The 21730-nt window shown below is 41.1% G+C and overlaps 1 long non-coding RNA gene across 1 annotated transcript; it reads right to left on the bottom strand.

Moving 5' to 3' along the window:
- Positions 1-16992: 16992 nt before the first annotated feature.
- Positions 16993-18137, bottom strand: LOC147671299 (uncharacterized). The gene is made up of 3 exons (XR_015303640.1): positions 18070-18137; positions 17471-17535; positions 16993-17177 (listed from the first exon to the last, which is right to left on the bottom strand). It is a non-coding gene; the product is annotated as an uncharacterized LOC147671299 (long non-coding RNA).
- Between the last annotated feature and the right edge of the window lie 3593 nt (positions 18138-21730).

Genomic DNA, 21730 nt, shown 5'->3' with positions numbered 1-21730 from the left:
CATGTTTTTCATTCCATGGAGACATCGACTTTGCATAGCACCTGGGTTTCAGTGTTTATTTATTTTATTTTTTTGTTGGGGGTGGTTTGGAGCATCTTTTGGATTTTCTATACACACTTTTACTCTGCCTTTTCCCTAATCTCATTGAATCGCCGTACCGAAATCCATCTTCCCTTTAATCATTGTCTGATATTATTCCTTTTTTTCTCCTCCTGACTACAAAAGCCTATATTTAAACTATGCTTGTATAAATTTGATTAAAAAAGTTTTAGATTTCCCTTTCTTTTCAGGTGGCTCATCCTGCCTTTTAGTTGTCATTTCTCAGCATCCATGCAACTTCATCTGAAAAAATTTAAAGTTTTCCATTGTGGTTCCCTTACAGTTTCCTTTGTCATTTGTTGTGCCAGACACTTTACAGCAGGCTTGGCCACTTATTTAAATAACATTTACCATATATTTGTTATGGTGTCACAACCTCCGTCCCCCTTTTCTGCCGTCCTCTACGGATGACTTAAACATACTACCTAAATAACAGCAGCTGATCAAGCCGGAGAGCGCAGTGACGTGATGTATACTGACAGTAGAGTGCTGGACCATGTCAGAAAGTACACAGTGGATATGCAAGAGCAATACCAAAACACTTGAAGCCCTGCACCTGTGCTTCGGACCCTCACTCTTCACCGAAACTTGCCCCTCAGATGACTGTTAACTCATTGTTTACAAAATTTATAGGTGCCTCAAACCAGGAAACAATAAGTGAGTGTGTCAATGTCTGCACAGTACTGAGCATTCCTACTGAGCTAAACTAACCACCCTGTTTTGGGCAAGTTTCTCCATCAGCGAGTACAGAATGGTGGTGCAATACCTGGAAGCCATCAACTTCAAGAACCTTATCTTTCAGAGCAATATTTAGGAGCTAAGGATGATCTGAAAAGACAATTGCGAGATCAGTGTTATATTTGATGAAACACCTCATGTCAAAGGACGATGTGTGTTAAATGTTTTATTTGTAATGATCTCTTCATAGAGTTGCCGTCAAATTCGAACCCACCTTGCAGATTCAGTGTTCCTTCCACACTGCTACCACAGAACTGTAGCACAAGCAGTTGTAAGGGTGCTCACAGATTACAATATAATTTTCAGAACATTATTTCTTTTAAAACAGACAATGCGGCATACACGCTTAAGGCATACAACACTGTGTTGAGAAATCTACATTCAAACTCAGTACATATCACCTGCTTGACACACATCATGAACCTTGTTGGGGAGTCGTTTCTGAGGCCTATTGTGGAGCTAAATTCTTTCCAGCTGTACTTCTCACTATTCTTCTATATGGCTGGAAGAAGAAAGCAAAGGTACTTAGGACACCTTGCTGACAAATATAGAATGAAATCACAGATGTCACCTGACCTTTGCAATACCTGCTGGGATTCTTGGTGTGCTGCTGTCCAGTACCACTGCAAGCACTTTGATGCCCATGCTGGGTGTGTTGAGTCTGAGATGCAACTCAGCAAGTCTCTCCCAGATTCCTTCGAAAATCTACAATGGATTCTGAACCATGACAACAAAAACTATAATAAATTTAAATTGGACTTTGTGGCAGAAAAATTTCAAAACATTTTAAGTCTGATGGACATATTCCAGAGTCAGACACCAGCAACAATGAAGGTGCATTATTGTCATGAAGACCTCCACATGATCCTCACAAACAATTCAGTCCTCACTCTTGAGTCACTGCGACCTTTCCTAGAGCGTACTGCAGGGCTAAATTGACTCTAGCTAAAAAAACAGCTCATCTTAATGAAGTGTCTAAAAATGCCCTTCACAAGGTGGGCAAGTATATGGGGGAGGCCCAACCAGGCAGTGAACTCTTAAAACAAGTATGCCTTTTCAATCCTGCACGACTCTGAATCCTCCCTAAGGACAAGAGTGTTTATTTGGCCATTCCTGGTTTCAGCGAAGTTCCTGATCAGGAGCTTTGCCTCTACTGTTAACATATGGGCCCAGAAGCAGTTTCAGGGGTGATTGACGCCGACCAATTTTGGAGTGGGCTGACCGTATTCCAGTCCTTTCACAGCTCAAAGCTGTATGCAAATCTGTAGATGCTGAAAGAAGCAACAGCATTTACAAAATAATTTAGTCAGCCAGACGTTGGTCCCTCTCAGAACAATCCATTAATATTTTTACATTATAATCAGCAGCAGGATATAGGGCTCGATTTGGACTGCTCTGAAGAATTTCCAATACATGGCAAATATTAAAACATAAAGAAACAAGCACACAGTTTCTGTGGGCCTTATTCATTAAACAGGTTTATGCCATATATGTAAACCTTGACCAAAAGCAAATTGTCTCAATTGTAAATTAACCAAATACAAACAGGCCTTCTCATTTGAAAGAATTACATTATTCTTCTTCACAAAGTAAATACAAATCCATAAGCGATGAGGGCACAGTAGTAGTACTCAAGGTGAAAGTAATGTGAACATAAATGCTGCATGATATATAAAGTATATAGACTTGGCAGCATAAATCCTGCACACAATAACTTGGTGTAAACTTTCATGTTCTAATATACCTTACAAAAATGAGATCCCTGGGTTTGTTGCTGAAAGAATAGCAAAATAAAGTACCACAAATATTTGTTTCTCAACACCACCTTCAAATGGTTTGAAACTGAGGTTACAACTAGGAGAACTCAAGATCCAAAGGCTCCCCCTAGTGGTGAAGTACGGTATTTGTCAAAGAAGGAAGGCCTCTTGCAAAACCTAAACAAGCATTGGCATAGCCAATAGGTCTCGCCTTTGGGACCTAATAAGTGTTTAGTCATGCAACAGTTTATGTTGTTGCACCAAGGATATTGTGCTGCATAACTAAACAGTTATAAGGTCCCAAAGGCGAGACATATTGGCTTACTAATGCTTGTTTTACTTGTAACAAAGTCTTTGCTGCGTGCCTCGCCGGCCAGAATGCAAACTCCCCGCATGTTTCCGCCGAAAGTACCTGATAACAGCCCTTGCTTGTCGTTAAGTTAGCCCCTTTGTCTCACATCCCAACCCTCTCTCTTTCCTGCCGCCCCTCCTTTGCCTGCCTTTGGGTGACAACTTCAGACGATGAGTCGTGCTCCTGGAAACATGAAACGGTAGTCCAAATAATGACACAGAAAATGTATGATAAACGCAACTCAGGTCCGACCCCTTCCAAGAAGCTGCTCTCCGGGTATTGGCTAAAAAAAGCACGATCAATTAACATTCTTCGTAAACAAGTCCTGGGCAGCCAGGTGGAGCGCAGGCGCAGGTGCACATATACAGATGGCGGCCTATCGGGAGAGGATGTGGCGGAACGGCAAGCAATGTAACCGGCACTCATGCCAAGCGCTTCAATACCTCCTGGTCGGGTTTGCACTATATACAACGGCAAAACAAATAAAAAATAAAGTGTATTAATATTCCAAGTTTCACAATAATGACACGATCATTTTAGAGTACAGATTTTTATCAATAGAAAACCTACAAAATTAGATCCTCAAATTGTTCCTTTTCACAAAACAGGCTTCGGTTTCTACCACAATCGCTTTGAACGGGGCCATTCAGAGAACGACGTCAGAATAGATCTCAAAGCACAGGCAGACATCATCAAGCGACGCAACATGCCTGTTGTTAGTGATTTTTAGAGCTGGGTCACCAAGGACAGATACATGTTCTTTTTTTCTCTGCACTGTATGCCCCTTTAAAGAGCAAAATATTGTTTAATTTTATGGGACCACTTAATTAATTCAGCGATTCACACAAGGAGTATACAGCGCAAAATAATGTTCTCCCTATCAGTTGCCCATTGTTATGGGAATTTTCAAACATCACATGCCACACCCCTGCCCTTCCCCAGAGAGTGTACACAGAAAGTAATCTAAATACAAAAAAAATCTTCACTACAACTGCACCCCTGGTTAAACAAATGAACACCCTTTTCTATTTTATCACAGAATACAGGGATTCAAATATTCTGCAGTACTCAGATTCCTGCTATCAGTGAACATATTCAATCTAAAAAAAAGCGATGGAATAAAAATGCAACACGTTACGTGTACCTTATTGCTCACCTGCACCATCTTGGAGGACTGGTGACATTTACAAAGGACGTGTTCTTGGGCCACCTACTTTTAACCACTGGTGTTTCTGATATTTATAAAACTTGGTAATGCATTAAATCACCCAATTTTGCAAAAATTGCACTATTCCACCCTTTGTTACTTTAGACTTTAGGAGAGACCAACAAAGCACCAAAAAAGACAATAAATTACACTATTAGGATATTACAATTAATATGAATGTTGAAAATACAAAAAAACTCTCCAGCGTCTGCGACGTTTTAATTACCTACGAACTCATATAGAGTGCAAACTGCGTGTACAGTTAGCTAAACTGAATGTAATTTTTTGTGTACACATTTTTTGAGTTTCTTACTTAATTTTGTCTTCAAAACACCGCTGTTCACGATCTCTCTTATTTACACCTGTGTATACATTCAATTCAATTCATAAGGCTTTATTCGGAGCATACAAGAATGTCCATAAAAGCATACATAACAATTAAAAACAGGTCACAATTACAATACAGTTTACATAATTGGTTAACAATCATTAATAAAAAACAAAACATGATGTATAAGCAGGGGCAGAATAAATATTTAAAAACTCATCCTTTTCCTAATGCTGATAGCTTTAATCATAAAGGTAGAAATAAAGAAACAAACGTCAGGATGGTGCAGGTTAAAAATCAATTTCATCGAGTCCTGGATTGCCCTAACACCAAACTTGACGAGGATGGGTTTTAAAAAAGGTTTACGATAATTCCCATATAATTGACACAACAGAAGAAAGTGCATGGTGCTTTGTGCAGAAGTGTTATCACATAAGCACGGGCCAACGGGGTGCTTATTCATGGAGGGGAAGGCAACTAAATTATGCGCAATCCCCATCCTTAACCTAGTCAATACATATTGATGGGATGCTCTAGTCACTAGTGTCAGGTATTGCTGATAGCCCTCTACTGCATTCATACTACGGTAGAAAACACAGGTGGACAACTTCCCCTCCTCCCTGAACCTCCTCTCTGCTTTACAACTCAGAAAGATGTTCTTCATTTCAGGTTTAGAAAAGACCGCTGTGGCATATCGGTCATTAAAAATGTCAAGACCATAAAATTCCTGGAAATTTTCGATAACAAATTTAATCCAAGGGATCTTTAGATGGTAATCCATATTGAGGCAATCATTGATAATAGCCCTGGTCAATGATGTCTCCTCTTTTAACCATATAGAGCGCCACAACAAGAGAGGTCTCAAAAGAATCAGATCACTTAGATATTGGATGCTGAGTTCTCTGTGCACTAAATCATTAGATACAGATTTAGGCAGACACAATAATCTTTTTAAAAACGCATTTTCCTCTACCTGAAGACTCCCTGCTGGGGCCTGACCCCAAACACCAGCACCATAAAGAGCAACGGAAAGACATCTGGACTGGAAGATCTTAAGCATGTCTTTAATCCGTTTACTTCCAATTTTGGTAGCAAAAGTGAATACCCCAGCTGCACTCCTCAGCATCTTGGTCTAAACATTCTTATGTTCGCTGGCCCAGCTACAATTTTTGGAGAGAGTAATCCCCAGGTAGCAAAAATGATCCACTTTTTGAACCTTTTGACCCTCAATATGATAAGATTGGGGCTTATTTGGGCCTGGTCCACACTCCATAACATAGGTTTTACTTTTATTAATCACAAGTTTTCTGTCCTTAATAAATTGTGAAAACCTATTCATCAGGCGTTGAAGGCCAATGGGGGTCCTTGCCAGCAGTATGGCATCGTCCGCATAGAGTAATACAGGAACATTAAAATCATTAACTCTCGGGACGACTGCCGCCACTGTCTGTAATACCGATTCCACCTCGTTTATGAAGAGGGTAAAAAGCAAGGGGGCCAAAACACACTGCTGCCTTATACCCCTTCCAATATTAAATTTGGTGGAGCACTCCCCGTTTTTCCATATCTAACGCTGGTACGTAATTTGGCATAGAGGCGGGCCAAAAAGAAGATAATACCCTCCGGTGCCCCCAATTCTATCAGTTTAGCCCAGAGCGTAGCGTGGTCCACCATATCAAAAGCACTACTCAAATCTGTGAAACAAAGATAGATAGTACCCTTCTTTGCCTGAGTGTATATTCCAATCAAAAGTTCGATATTCAAGCACTGCTCAATCGTTCCACGCCCCTTCCTGAATCCAAACTGACAGTTACCTAGGATACCGTTGGTTTCAGCCCATTCTTCCAGTCTCACCAGAAGTACCCGGCACATAATTTTCACAGAGGAGTCCAACAAAGAAATTGGACGATAATTTTTTACGTCCCCTCTGTCACCTTTCTTAATTATGGGGATGATAATTAATTCCTCCCAGGTGGCTGGTACCCCATGGCTTACGGCTGCATTCAAAACTTTAACCAGCGCTGGGCCCCAAACCTCAGGGGCTGTCATATATATATCGATGGGGACTCCATCGGGGCCCTGAGCCTTTCCCCCTTTACTAGTTCTGATACTGTCCAGTACCTCTGTGATGGTGATGTCCAGTGGGACAATAGCCCACCGGTCCGTACAAATACCCAATATCCTCTTATAGTCGAAGATTTTAGAAAAATGGTCAATCCAAGATTCCATACCAATCATTGAAATTTATTCAGGAACCTTGTCATCTTTGAGAAACGGGGAATTAACAGTAGCCCAAAATAAAGTGCAGTTCTTTAACTCAGCGGTCATAGACAAGTTATCCCACGCTTCCAACTGGAGTTCAATCTTCCTTCTCTTTAGGATTAACTTATAACTATTTCTTAGCTGGGACAAAATATTCCTATCTCTTGGCTTAACCGCCAATGCATCTTTGAGCTCTAGGTGCATTGGGTTTAGCACTAGCCTTTCTTGTGAACCTATTGTCAATGATGGAATTAATTTTATTAAAATGCCCAATCAGTTCTACAGTGGCATTAGATTGCTCCAAAATCACACTAATTTCTGGAAAGCAACTACTAATAATAAAATCAGACGTCATTTCAGCCTTCTCCCCCGTCCATCTTAGCATAGTGCCATTAGCTCTATGGGGTTCGATGTTAACTATGGCTCTTAAATCATGTACAGATTTCTCTTTCCATAGTGTGGACTCGATAGTTAAGCAGTTGTGATCGCTGAGCATAATATCCACAACCCTGGGTGCCAGACTCCAGGGGACAAGGCTTGAAGACATACATATAAAATCAATAACAGTATTTGCCCCTCTACCTACAAAGGTGGGGATGCATTCACCTAAATCGTTCTTCCTATTCTCCAAAATTTCCATATCAAGTACTGCCAGCATATTGTTCAGACATTCACATTACAAGTTATGGGGGAAGTGGGTGTCTGCATCCCCGACTCGGTTAGTAACCCCACATATACCGTGTCTATAGAGGGGACAAAGTGCAATGTTAAAATCCCCTACCAAAATAAATTCAAAAATAACATTTGAGCCGCTTATAATGTCATCCAGAGTACTCTCCAAGGCATTAATTACTGAGTGTCTGGTGCCATCAAAAATGTTGTTATAAAAATTCATTAAGAGGATATTTCTACCCTCATCTTGTGACAACCGTAAAATTTGAGAGTGAGCCCCCACCATTACATATTTTTTAACAACAATAGGCATTTTGACGGAAATCAAAACCAAAAGCCCGCCCGTGGCTCTACCAGACATTGACGACATCGCGTGCAGTTGGTAAGAAATAAAACCGTTATAGCCGTTAACATTTTTACACCATGTTTCCTGGAGGCAAATCACATCGAAAAGATCAACAAATTCCTTCCACCCCAGACAATTCTCTTTGGGCCTCAAACCCGCAACATTCCAACTAGCAATGAAACAACTCGAAAGCCCAGGGAGTAAGAGCATGTTAACTCTAGGTAAAATAGTTGGAGAGACACATGGATTATCCTGTGCAGTGTTAGGTTCTGTAGAAGTTAACTTTAACCCATCCACTGTCGGAGAACCCATCAAATATCCATCTGGATCATTAAAAGCACTGTGGTTCATATCATCAACATATTGCTCATTTACAATAACGGGGGCCCTATATCGTGATCTACCCCTTCCCCCCCATAGAGTATAGTTTTTATTACAGGGTTGGGGGGGGGGGGTTGAACAAGATTCAGTCAATCATTGGAGTTAAGATCACTCAGAGGTTGGTAACGATTAGATGTTGCCAACTCAAAACCCCTAGGCATGCTAGAAAGACTTCCTCTTCCTCCCCCAAAATCGTTAATTGGCTGAGCAAATTAATGCCTGTAAAAGAACCCCAAGTGCTTTAATAAAATCCCCTGATCATTCAGTGGGCGGGAGGTAGCTCTAATCAAGGTGGTAGTTGATAAATGTGGATTTTTAAAATTAACTATTACGCAGTCACCACTGATAGTTTTGTGTGATTTCCCTATCCAGTTAGTTCTGGTGGTTGTTAGAATCTGGTCGGACAAAGCTACAGGGAAGCCACACTCACGATTGAGCCAACCCACAGTTTTGTTCTTAAGGGAATCATGGGTTTCCACATTGCCAGCTAAACCAGACTCCCTAACTGGTGGGACATTAGTCAATACTACCACATAGTGGTAGATCAGGTTGTGAATATCCATACTGCTTTATCTTCTCTGTAACTTTTCCTGGCTTATCTGCTAAAGTTGCTATGCTAGGTGTCCTTATACACACCCTGGGTACGGGCTCAGACATAGCCACATTACCGGGACGTGACTCCGACTCCGATGACACCAACACCGGGCTCTCAGCCCTGGTACTGATATCATTAGAAGTATCCTTCGGCCCTGGGTGTTGGTTCAAGAGAGCTCCCAACCTAAATACCTCCCCCGAAATAACATTGAGTTTATCCATTAAAGGTTTCAAAATGTTATCAAGCTTTGCATCAAAGATGCTAATCAAAACCTCTAACTGTTCTGGGGCCAATTTGACCTCTGAGATATTAGTGATAGTTTCAAATTCACTAGTAACAATGTTGGGTATTGGATCTGGTCTCTTCTTATTACGCTTCCCAGTCCGTTTTTGCACATGGACTCTACCAATGTTCTTCCCAGACCTTAGTATCCTTTGAGATTTTGGTGCCGGTGAATCGGATACTGATAAGTCGGGTAAAGACTTGTGCATAGACATTTCAGGCTCTAGTTCCAAGCGATTAACCATGGTAGTTAGCGTAGGGGACACCAAATTACCACTCACTTCGGAACTGGTGGATGGTAAGGATATGGGCGACTGTAATTGATTGGGTGGAATAATAGAAGCGCTCCCTCGCCCTAAAGAAAGTCTACGATCTTTGTTAATTTTGTCTACTACCTTGACGAGGTAATTGTCAAGAGTAGCTAGGGCAGGACGAGTATTTAAGATATTACATTTAGACATGTTTTAACACTCTCAATATACTTCACAATATATAAAAACCGAAAGCCTTAACAGGGATAATACCAAAATATGATAACGATTAAAATAAACACAGTCCAAGGCATCAGCGTTCAAGGGGCAGCCTATAATAGGTAGTTATATGCTCTCGGACAGTGACGGGGCAGAATAGATTATGAATACCTGAGCTTTAAGTTGAGCCAAAATCCGTGGCCCTACTCTGCCCTCTCTGTCCCGGACTGTCCACCCTTAGTCCGGGCTTCGTCCGGCGTGTCCCGTGCGCGTCCCGTGGTTGCGGGAGGCGTTCTTTCCTTATCAAGCGCCTCTGGGCGCTGTGTTGCTGGCGTCAGGTGGGCGCCGCCGGGGCACCTGGGTAGTGTAGTCCTGCCGTTCCCCTCACGGTGTTGGCTGGACTCTCCCCGGTGCGGCCGTTCCCCTCACAGCAATGGCAGAGTGCTGGACGCCTGGTAAGTTCTGAAAGAAGCTGCCCCAATAAGCGCTCGGCGCTCCTTCCTTATCAAGCGCTTCCGGGCGCGGTGTTGCTGGCGTCAGGTGGGCGCCGGGGGCACCTGGGTAGTGTAGTCCTGCCGTTCCCCTCACGGAGTTGGCTGGACTCTCTCCAGTGTGGCCCGTGTGTGTGTTGGTAGGGAGTTCAGATATGACCCGTGGGTGGATGTAGCAAGGACCACAATGAAATATCCCGCTGCTCACTGTTGGTGGCCAGCAGCGGACCTTTGCCTGTGTTTCTGTGCTGGTCCTGAACACATATATGTTGTCCCGTGGTGCGGTGGATTGTTGTGCATTTCAGGTGAGCACCTGTCTCCCGGTGTGGGCATACGCTGGGGGTGAACACATGAATGTGGGACGGCTGTGGGTATTGACTGGTTTGCTGCCGTTGGTGTGTGTTTGTGGTGAGCGACGCTGTCCTGTCTGTGGTTATTGTGCTGATTCTCTGTCCGTGGGTGTGTGATAGCAGAGTATGGCCTGATCTGCTCTCAGTGTGTATGCTGCTCGTGGTACGCTGCCCGTGGGTATGTGTTGATGGCGGTGAGAACACAACTGATCCCGTGAGGGTGTACTGCCGGAGAGTACACATTTACTGGCCCACCACGGGACTCCGATGAAGAGGAGCAAACATCCACCGAACGCGAGAATGTGCCTGTGGTGAGCACACGTTTACTGTGTGCTGAGTGTGTGTTGAGTACGAGTGTGCTGTGATGTGTGTGGGTGCGGATTTGCTGGCCCTGTGTATGTGAGAGGTGCAGATCTGCTGCCCCTGTGTGTTTGCTCTGTGTCTGGTGTCGTGGCTACCACACATAGCTATGCTGTCCTGGTGGTGTGTGCGGGTGCAGATCTCCTGTCCCGGCGGGTGTGCAACAGGTGTGAGTGTAGATCTGCGGCCCAAGGTTGTGTGTGTGTGTGTGTTTGTTGAATCCAGAGCTGCTGCCTTAGGGACACGTGCAGGTGCTGAGCAGAGATCCGCTACATGCGGACAGGTGAGTGTCTCACAAGGCCTACCGCTACAGGTGCTCGCAGCATCTCAAGCTTATTTTTAGAATCATGGATCAGCTGCGATCTCAAGGTGGCTCTTTTTAGCTGGCCTTCAATGTCGATGTCTCTGCCTTGAGCTTTTTTCTGTACATCTTGAGTGTAACCCCGTCACCGCCCGTTGTAGATGGAGACACTAAGTAGTAGAGTATTAAGTAAAGCAAGAAAAAAAGCGCTCGCGCGGCAGCAGGGGGGAGGGATTCTCTTGCGGGAGCGATAATTGAGACCAGATGGGCCGCACGCTCCCACGAGTGGATCTCCTGACGTGCATGCGTTGCCATTGAAGGCAATGGAGCACGTGCACGTGCTTGGCTGAAAAGCCTAAGCGCTCGGAAAAGGTTGTTTCCTTTGCAGGTCAATGCGCTGCGAAGGCTCATGACAATCATGCACCTTCATAATCACTGGTATATGTCCATCAGACTTAAAATGTTTTGACATTTTTCTGCCACAAAGTCCAATTTAAATTTATTACAGTTTTTGCTGTCATGGTTCAGAATCCTTTGTAGATTTTCAAAGGAATCTGGGGGAGACAACCCTGGTCATGGCAGCAGAGGAGCTTCGCTCCACGCTTGATTCCGGTGCAAAGGCAGCCTTGATCCTATTGGATCTTTCGGCGGCCTTTGACACCGTTAACCATGACATTCTCATCAAAAGGCTCCAGAAGGTGGGAGTCTAAAATTTAGAGCTAAGTTTGATCAAATCCTTCTTAAACAACAGGCGGCAAGATGTTCAGATCGGCGACTCTTGTTCAGAACAATTTACACTTCCATGTGGGGTGCCTCAGGGCTTATCACTGAGTCCTACTTTGTTCAATCTATATGTCACCCCCTTAGCTAATGTCATCAGGCAGTTTGGCTTCTCACTGGTGTCCAACACAGACGATACCCAGATTATAGTATCCATCTCAAGCAATCTGGAGGAAACGGGGGCTCGTTTTAATCAGTGCATATCCCACGTAGACCACTGGATGAGCACAAACTGCCTAAAGCGTAACGGAAGCAAAACAGAGGTTCTCCTGTTGGGATCCGACACTTCCTTTTGGTCTCAGAACTGGTGGCCTATGGACATGGGAACCCTTCCCACCCCAGTGCACAAAGTAAAAAATCTGGGCTTTGTCTTTGATGACAGACTCATCTTCCAACATCAAACGAATAAAGTCGACACTCAGGTTCATCTAACACTAAAATTAATCCGGAAGGTGAAACCATACATTCCCCCAGCTGCAGTAAAAACATTGGTAACAACCTTAGCCTTGGCCAGACTGGACTATGGAAACAGCCTTTACTTGGGCCTTCAGAAACAGCTGATCCAGCACCCCTACAGAAAATCTGTCTCAACAACACTACCCAACACCATGATACTCACCATTAATCATAATCTCTTTACAAGGCCCATAAATAACTGAGACAAATATTTGGCAACTGAATCATGTGACCTAATTAATCGGAACTATTCACAAATTATTTACATATTATATACAACTGCAGTTTATCATCATCATAATCATGAAATTAATAACGGAAACATTTAATTAAGTCACTTAGGTAAATGGATCAACTGATGGTAACTAGACTAAGAATAAACAAGACCAGCTTGTCATTTCAAAATCTTATTTATTAATTTTATTATCAAGTAAAGAGCATTTTTAGAAATTGAAATCTTTTTATTTGCAATTTGAAAGCATCTTTTAATCAAGTAAAGGCATATTAGATTGACATTTCAAAACGGGTCAGCTTGCAGAGAATTAATGCAGTAAAGGTCTCATTCCCTAAATTCTATTTCCCTGACTAAATTCATTAAAACCTAAAAGGAAAAGTCATTAGTTCAGCTATCCTTACGTGAGTCAAAAGTCTGACAGCACTTGACGTCCTTCAGGAATCAGGAACGAGCCAGCAGCCCTCCTCCCAAGGGGCCAGATTTTATACCTTTTCTCTACCTAAAACTTACTAATTCACAGTAAAAGAATACTTTTTCTCCGTCATTCAGCATTTCTATTGGCTGACAGCCGTCAGTCCATATGAGATCATAACCTTTTCAATCCAAAGTTGTGTCTTTCTAAAACGTCTTTGTCCTTTGTCCACAAGCGACATTAGCTTCCGAGGATTTTGCAACATCTTATTAAATAACAGTTCGCTGCTTCCTCAGCTTGGCTGTTCTGCCGCTTCCCGTCCTTGAAGTTATTCAACCCAGAGCACATCTTGCACAGTTCCATTTATTTATTTTTCTGATGAACGTTCTTAGCTGTGCTCGGCTCATCGCGACAGGATTCCAAACACCCATTTAAAAGCTAGGCCTCAGGCCTTTTTCTTGAAGGCTAGTATTCAAACAAACACAAAACATTAATTACTTTGAGTAATGAAAATCATTCTGTTACCCACCCCTTTACTAATGTTAACCCATTAGTTTATGTTATCTAGCTTTAAGCACATGAATGCAGCATTTTATTTACCATCTTCTTTTTAGGCCAACAGGATTCTCCACGAGCCTTTGCCACATATAAGACACGACATAGACAAAAGCACATTTAAAATAAGCACATGCCATTAATTAAACAGCCGCAATTAATGTTGACAAAATAAATAGACAAGGTTAGTTCATTATTTTTCAACGTACTTGCAAATGCAACATAGAGCATATGAATTAGTCCCGTGTGTCATGTATGTATTTTTATTCTAGGTTGATTAGTACATTTTCGTGCATAAACTCATTAATATGATTAATTATTATGGAAGTTTAACTTTGCGAGTCAAAACATAATTAATTTCTGAAACTTGCTTCATCACAGCACATGCTCAAACTGCAGCGGGTTCAAAACGCTGCTGCCAGGAGGTTAATAAATATTCCTAAATTCCAGTCTGTGTGCTAAGGCCTGAAAAAAACTACACTGGCTCCCTGTGAAAAAGAGATCTGAATTCAAAGCCTTGTGTCTAGTGTTCAAGGCTCTACAGAGATCAGGACCTGTGTACCTGAAACAACATTTACTATGGTCCCATCCAGGCAGATTGCTTCACTCTGCTCAGAGCAAACTTCTCCAGATTCCCAAACTCAAGAAAGTTCGGTGGGAGGAAGAAGTTTTCTCCTCAACACGGTAAAATTGTGGAACTCACTTCCTGTAGCCATAAAAAAACTGCCCAACATTATTCTCCTTCAGAAAAGCACTGAAAAAGTGGCTTATCTGAAATTAAATCTTACCTTATTACTCATTTCCGGCAGACTCTTCTGCTGCAGCGCCTAGACTCCCATGGGCATTCGAGCGCTATATACATTTTAAATTCAATTCAATTCTTTTAGTTGGCATTATTTAGCGTCATAAAGCACTGCATAGCTCCAGAAAGAAGATATAGAGGCAAATTAAATAGGGGCCGAACTAGACTACGTTTTCAGCCCTTCATTGGGCGGTGAACTAGTATACTATCTATTTGTGTTGGCACTGGCCTAACGAGTCAAACTATATTCATTGGCAAGATTACTTTTCTCTGGAGATTAAATTTCATTTAGGTTCAGTTTATCAAAATTCCCCAAGAAAAAAAGATTTAAAATGCTGCGGTTTAGAGTGTAGAATAATGCTGCAAAAATCTTTTATGTCTTTTTAACAGACCACAGATTTGGGTCAAGAGTGATTTTCCAGTATTTGAGATGCAGGAAGTTGCTGGTGTAGTGAGCAAGCATGAACTGGTTGAAGATTTTCATTGATGAGGTGGTTTCTTTAAGACATATGGTACATTGTACAATGAAACAAATAAGTCCCCCATAGTTCTATATTTTCACTGCTGTACTTGTTTTAGAAAACTAATGACTGAAAGTCTCATTAGCAGGACAACTGCAATTATGCGGTAGAGAAGGCCCAAATTATGTGGCAGGCTTGACTAAATTATGCAGCAGCAAGTTTGACACATTAACACTGTCTATGCCAAAGTTTCACCTCATTAGTACGAGTTTAACACCCAAATACAGCAATAAGCAACAGGAAGTTGACCGGTCATCCTTTACTCTTGCACTGCGCAGCAACAAATGTTGCTGTGTTTTGCGTAACTTTTGATCCATTTGAACTAATGTAATGTAATGATGATACTTGTAAAGCGCACTGTTACCCCATCTCGGGGTGTCCTGGCGCTGAAGACCGCTGGGGAACCCGTCCTGGCTTTCCCTTGACAGGGTCCCTTCTGGGTATCTCCAAGGTGAAACCAGGCATCCCCGGCGTCTGTGGGGTGCCGTTGTAGAGATGAGGCAAGCTTAATGCCCAGAGTTGCCAAGTGTGATCCCTGGTTAGAGTAGGCACCGAGGCGAGAATTATCGAGTCCGTTGACCCTGGTCCACAACCCTGCCGCATCGGGAATTGAACCCTGGTCCCGGGCCGTTCTGTGCTTCCGGGTCTGCCGCCTCTAACCAGTGAGCCACACCACTCAACTAAAACATTTTTTTATTATAATCTGAACATTCTATTGGATATGATAAATGATGCGGCAAATCCATAATTATGTGTAAAAATGCCGAATTCCAGTTTCTCTGATCATTAAAAGTCCCATATAGCTCCTTTAGAAAGCCTCTGAAAACTTCCTGGTAAAAACATTTATTGATAATTAAGTTTCTCCACTTGTTAGTTGTATTACACAAATGCTGTGGTAAATGGAGATTAACACATGAAAACAATGTTCCGGTACATTTTTCTTATTTACCATTGCAGTGTTAGTACTAAGTTGACAGTAATAACCTCTACTTTCTGTGCAGTAAAGTGATATTCCCACATTTGTAATGTGGCAAGACCACATTATTTTAAATAGGAAGTAATCCACTCACTGCAAATTTAACACAATTTATATCCATCTAACCTTCTGTAAATTAGGTTCTCAGCAACTATAAACGTGGATTATCATATAGAACTTGTGTTTACACATTGTTTTGCATTTAAAGCTGTGGAGTCCATACCAGTATAATATTTATGATAATGAACAAAGCTCTTTTGTACTGAAAAGTGGTATTACCATGTCTATACTATTTTAAATAACTGAATGGACTTAAATGGATGATGATCAAAACACTGCTAATTCAACATAATTATTTACCTTCCAACCTTCTCTAATTGAGGGCCTATACTGCAATAGATGGAGAATTATATGCAGAAATAGTGTTCCTGTGTGTTTTATGCATTTCAAGTTGTAGAGTCAGGATCAGCTTTTTGTTGATTGTAGCGATTGTAGATTTTCTATGCAGTAAAGTGGTATTACTGCACTTACAATATGGTAATACATTGTTGTCTTCAATTTCATAATCATGTTAAAAAGGTGGCAATCCACTTACTATAAAGGTAAAACAACTACTTTGCCTGTTGTGTGTATTTTGCATTCTATATCTCTTGGGAAACCCCTATTTCAAGCATTTGCTTACTTGCTCACTGAGGCCTTAGGCATACGAGTTGTTACTCATTTGCAATATCATATACAATATTTCCATTATTGTGCACTAGTATTACATTTATTGTGTGTATTTTGATTGTATGCATTTAGCTCATATATATTCATGTATTCATTTGAATAGCTTGTGCTTAGGAAGGTATACTTTTTCTCAAAATAAACGTGTTAGATGGCATAATTGAGCTGTTCACATGTCTCTCTGTGACCCTCAAAGGGTTCCCATATTCAAAGACAACAGTGAGCAGAGTGTTTTCTCGCAGAGCTGCGCCAAGGTCATCATTTCACAAAAAGTCCTTCTACAAAGGTATCATTTTCCCTTACCTCATGGACTCGCCAACAGACTGGAAAATAGGATGAAGTTCAGGTAGGCATCTGCGCTGCCTAAATGGAAATATTGAACCCTCACAACAGTGTACCGTTGATGCCTAATGGTTAGGCATGTATAGATCCTTTATAATGGACTACACATACTTGTCCGCTTTTATATTATTTACATTCTGTGCTTTCATGTTAGCTGTGATGTTATTGAATTCTTCAATTATACTCTTACACATACTCATATTGATATATATGATCTTTTCATCAAACATGATAAATTTGATATAGGATGTAGTGACCCAACAGTAACAATTTTTTGATGAGTGATTGGGTCTTTTTTTTTGATGGGTGCAAAGCAGACTCAATGCGCATTTCGACAGAAACACTGTCTTCATCAGGAGTTCCACCTCAGAATGTTGTGCTCTGTAAAGAATAAGATATGCATTTATATCATATACATGAAAGTATTAAGTGTCACTATTGTACATTTATTATATTAATTACATATTGTGGCAATGACCCATGATTAAAAAAGAATGTAATATCTCACATTGTCTTCTTAGGGAAAAAGAGAGCCTGACAAGCAATTAACTTAAAGACAAACATTTTAACGATCTCCCGAAACATATAACATTGCAGACATACAAGTGATCACTATTACTGGTGATATACATTTTTCCTGTAAATTTCATATTAACAGTTTCAGAACCGCTAACCAAGTGAAGATAATTAACATCCTTGAGTAGAAGATGAATAAAAAGTATTCTCCAGGATAGGTATTCTATTGAAAAAAACATACATAAAGATCAAAAAATGTATGTTCCAAATGATTGAAGCCTTAAGGTTCCAAAAGCATTGTTTTAGACATGACAATAGTAATACAAATATATTACCGAAACTGTCAAGCTAGTATATGCAGACAAAGCAGCTGTTTGCAGTAGTACAGGTCGGGAAACGATGTTGTAACATCAAATTTTGTGTTTGTAAATCCAAAGGCTTCTATGAATTTCTAGAAGAGAATATCAAAACAGAAAAGCAAAAAGGAAACAGACTGTCCATTACGCCCTATGTACATCTTTTAGTGCATAAACAGATTTGATTATGAGAGCGCGGTGACCCGGACCAGTCACACTGTATGTTTACCTTATGCAAGGATGGCCTTTCTCGAGCCCAAGATGTGGCAAAAGGTAACCAAAAGCTCAAGAGAAAACGCTCTGAACAAGCAAAACCGTTAACACCTGAGATGTAAAAAAATACAAATCGACAATAAAAGGGATGTCAAAAGTCTGTCTATGAATATCTAAAAAGAACATACCTGCTTAAAAACATGTATTTAACTGGATGGTCGAGCTGCTAGTCCTTTTGATAGCGAGAATGGATACTATAACAAAAACCACAAGAAGAGGTTTGTATCATTAGTGGAGAAATACTCACAACAAAATTGTTAATCATATTTGTCAGGTTAGCGAAAGGCTACACAATGCCATGAACAGAGAAGATGCAGGCCCAGATGCATCAAAAGGAAAATCTGGTCGCAAAGGGGCAGATTCTCAGAATCTGCCCCTTTGCGAGCGGTATTTTTGCATTTGGGCTTCATCATCCCAAATGCAAAAATCGCAATTTATGGAATCTCTAAATTGACATTCGTTAAATTGCGATTGCATTTAAGGAATCCCAAATTGAGATTCCTTAAATGCAATGCAACAAAGTAAAAAAATTAGCGATTTCGCTAATAGGGGGAGCAAATTACCATTAAGTTAAACTTCATGGTAATTTGCAAAAACTTTGAAAAATGCACTTTTGTGCATTTTTCAAAGTTTCATGTTGCGCACACACATGCCCTTAGGGCATGTGTGTGCGCAACATATGTGCACAGATTAATTTCAGGGGTGCAACAGGGTGTTCTTTGGACACCCCTGCACCCTTGAAATTGCATTCTCAATTTGCGATTCGCTAATTGCAAATCGCAAATTGAGAATGTCTTCCCATTCATTCCCATAGGCCTCTAGGCCCATAGAAATGAATGAGGAGGAATTCCTTAATTGTGAGTCTCAATTTGCAAGTCGCAAATAAGGAATATTAAGAAATCGCAATTTTTTTTGCGATTTCTTCATGCATAACATTTTGCTATTCCTTATTAGCGAATCCTTATTTTTCGCTAATAATGAATCGCAAAATGGATGCTTGATGCATCTGGGGGGCAGTTACTTAATGATATTCTGCCGAAGTCATAAATGCCCACATAGTGTGAACATATTGAAATGGAACATGCTATTCGGAAAAAAAAAACACGCACTCGCATCAATGTAATTACAGTTATACTGCAACAAGTACAAAACTGTTTATCAAAAAAGCCTGACAAACGATAATTCTAGAGCTAACAACTCTTATCAAGAGTTAACATTAAATAGTGGGAACTTTGTATTTAAAAAAAAAAAGTGTACTCTTAAAACTGTATTTCGATATGCGTATATATTTACAAAAAACGCATTGATAAACCAAAGTGTGTGCAAAGAGGACTCGTGCAAAAGCTCAGGCCCTTCTTACCAGATACAACGGTTCACAGAAATATTGCAGCTCTGTTTTTAATGCGGCAATCACCTGGTGGGGCAAAGAAAACCGGCGAGAAACAAACGGCGTCTACTGTCTTGTTTTCGTCTATCAGATTCCTCCTGACAGTGGTGAGTTTTTGGATACCGAGGCAGTAGCCTCATTACTCCACATTAATTTAGAATTTTTTAGTCGCTATTTAGGTTGTCTTATTGATGTGTGACGCTTTGTCACAGTTGAGGTTGTATCACAGGGTCAGCTCAGTGATGGGCCGCGGGTAGCGGTCAATTGAGTTTGCAGAATTGTCAGCATGTTTCCTCAAAGAGTCTCATCTTTGTCTATCTAGTACCTTCTGATAGTGTTGAGTTTTGGGTGCCTGCCGAGGCGATTATGCCGTCAGGCAGTGATGAGTTTTGCGTACCTGCCGGGCGTTTGCCTTCGTACAGTGACGAGTTTTTGGATGCTGCGTTGCTGTTTCAGTTTCACAAGGTTAGCGCTTCGATGGGCTGCGGGTAGCGGTCAAATGGGTTTGTAGAGATGTCTGCGAGTTTCCTGATCAGTGGGTTTTCTTTTTGATCCAATCCTTTGTAGAATGTCCTGTTGAGTTTGAGAAGATAGTCGTTCAACATCCCAATGCCTAGGTCTCTGTGGAGGTCTGCTGTTCGTGTGATCATAGGAGCACCTGCTGCAATCCGTAAGGCCTTGCTCTGTAGTCTCTGTAGGTTTTTCCGATGATGCAGGTGGCAGCCACTCCAAACTGGTGAAGCGTATGTCATAGTTGGTCGAATTATTGCGGTGATTGCTCGCACCTTGCTCTGCATGGGCATCGACTTGGTCTTCAGGAGAGGGTATTTGTTCTTCAGAAGAGGGTGAAACAAACGGCGTGAAAATACAATGTATTTAAATACTAGCAGGGAGGGTCACATGGCCCATGACGAGATGTAAAAGGCGGAGCCATGCCCGGCCAAAAACAACAAACACAGAGATCTCAAATAAGAGGTACTGCAGTCTACATGGCATAGAGAAAGATTGCATAGATCTAGTTTCAAACAAGTATGAAGAAAGCTCCAATAATCAATACAAACAATCAGACTATGGTAAAGAAGAAATATAAAATCTGCCGCTAACTCGCTGTGCATATAATCATACATGCTCAGCAGGATATAGGTAATAACAAATACTTTAAAGAAAAATATTCTAAGAAGAGTCACCAGATTAGAAGGTGTTGTAAAGACTTGATATGAACATTCTAAGCCCTAACATTATTTGAAAAAAACTGTGCATATATCCATGAAAGCACAGCGAACAATTGTAAGGGTAATAGATGTACTGATGCCTGAAACAGACATATAACCTATACCACGGAACCATGAATCATACTAACAGTTGTAACGTATGGCTTGGTCCCATGGGATCTCAGAATTTAACCTATTTATAGGTGAGTGCAACGAAAAAATCTAAATACTTCTCTGCGCTTTCTTATTGATTCAGCTTGTTGAGTGTTTTTGATTTACATTTTTTCCAAGATTAACCATCTTATGTCAGTCTCACGGTGGTTCATTTCTACATAGTGTTTAACTATCGGTGCAGTTCGTTTTTTTATTTTGATGACCGAGCGATGTTCTGTCAGGCGCACCGAGAACTGTTGTGATGTCTCGCCGACATATCCTTTGTCACTAGGACAAAGTAATAAATATATGACATTGTCTGTTTTACAGTTCGTAAAGGTCTTAATTCTCTTAGTTTGATAAGAGAATTTGTCTGTAACTATCGCTTCATCGCACGCCTTGCAGTGGGTGACTGCCGCCCAGCGTTTTTTGTATAAATGGCGGTTTGGATTGCATTCTGGAATGGACCACTAGATCTATAAGATTTTTATTTCATTTGTGGGCAAACATAGGAAGTGTCCTGTCTGATTCAGAATTGGTATTGAGTATGTGCCATTGGGCGTTGATTGTTTGCCGAATCTTTTCATTCACAGATGAATGTCTGGTGACACATACCAGTTGTGGGGGATCTTTTTTTGTATTCGTTTGTAATAAATGGTCTTGATCGTAAAATCTGGCCCTTTTATATGCCTTTCTTACAGGTCTCCTGGGATAACCACGGTCTATGAACTTCTGTTTCATTGCTATTGCCCTCATGTCAACATTAGATAACACAACATTTGTGCTGCACTGTTTATCAGCATTTGTTACCACCAATGTGTTGCAGAGTGTCTTATTCCTTACATTCTCTTACACAACCTCAGAAGTCAGAACGACAATTGAAAGAAAGTGAATACATGAAGAAATTGAGGTGGGTCCAGGCAGTGCGCACGTGGGTGCTGGTGAGCTGGATATGGCAATTCAACATAGTTCGAGGTGGTTTGGATCAGTTTTAGAAGAAACACTATTTAAAGGATGTCCTCTTAAATTGATTACCAA

The sequence above is a fragment of the Lissotriton vulgaris genome, unplaced genomic scaffold, assembly GCF_964263255.1.
Source record: "Lissotriton vulgaris unplaced genomic scaffold, aLisVul1.2 SCAFFOLD_773, whole genome shotgun sequence".
Lineage (NCBI taxonomy): Eukaryota > Metazoa > Chordata > Amphibia > Caudata > Salamandridae > Lissotriton > Lissotriton vulgaris.
Note: the sequence above shows the minus strand (reverse complement) of the source record. Positions and strands in the feature narration are given on the sequence as shown.